The sequence below is a fragment of the Arachis duranensis genome, chromosome 7 (genome assembly GCF_000817695.3).
Source record: "Arachis duranensis cultivar V14167 chromosome 7, aradu.V14167.gnm2.J7QH, whole genome shotgun sequence".
NCBI lineage: Eukaryota > Viridiplantae > Streptophyta > Magnoliopsida > Fabales > Fabaceae > Arachis > Arachis duranensis.
In genome coordinates, this window is record NC_029778.3 from 31,045,162 (window position 1) to 31,045,935 (window position 774).

Sequence of the window (774 nt, forward strand, 5' to 3'; positions counted from 1 at the left end):
ATGAATCTTGGCTTAGTGATCACGGAAAAGCACACCAAACTTAGAGGTTTGCTTGTCCTCAAGCAAAAGACAAGAAAGAAGAGAGAGAGAGGAAGAGGAAATTCGAATGGTGTGGTGGAAAGGGAGAGCCAAACGTGAATTTATAAGGTGGGGAGGGGAGTTTTCGAAAAAAGAGAGATTTGAAAGGAGATTTGAGAAGATATGGAAAGAAATTGAGAAAAGGGTGATTTTTTTTTTTGAACAAAATTTTGAGAATGATTTGAGAGATTTGAAGAGTGATTTTGGATATTTGAAAATTTGAAAGTGAATGATGAAAGATTGGAATGTATTTTTGTAGAAAAATATGGGTGAGAAAAGGAAAGTTTGAAAAAATCTGATTTGAAAACAAAATTGTGGTCCCCCCACCTTTCTGGCGTTAAACGCCCAGAATGGCACTCATTCTGGCGTTTAACGCCCATTTGGCACCCCTTTTGAGCGTTTAACGCCCAGCCAGGTGCCCTGGCTGGCGTTAAACGCCAGAAATCCTTTAGCACTGGGCGTTTTTCTAAACGCCCAGGATGCTGCACACCTGGCATTAAACGCCCAGAATGGTGCCCATTCTGGCGTTTAACGCCCAAAATGGCACCATTCCTGGCGTTAAACGCCCAGAATGATACCCATTCTGGCGTTTAACGCCCAAAATGCCCCTTACTAGCGTTTTTTCGCCAGTAAGCTCCTTTTCTCTGCTTTTTGAGCTGAATCCTTCTGTAACTCTGTGAATTCCTTCATTTTTGA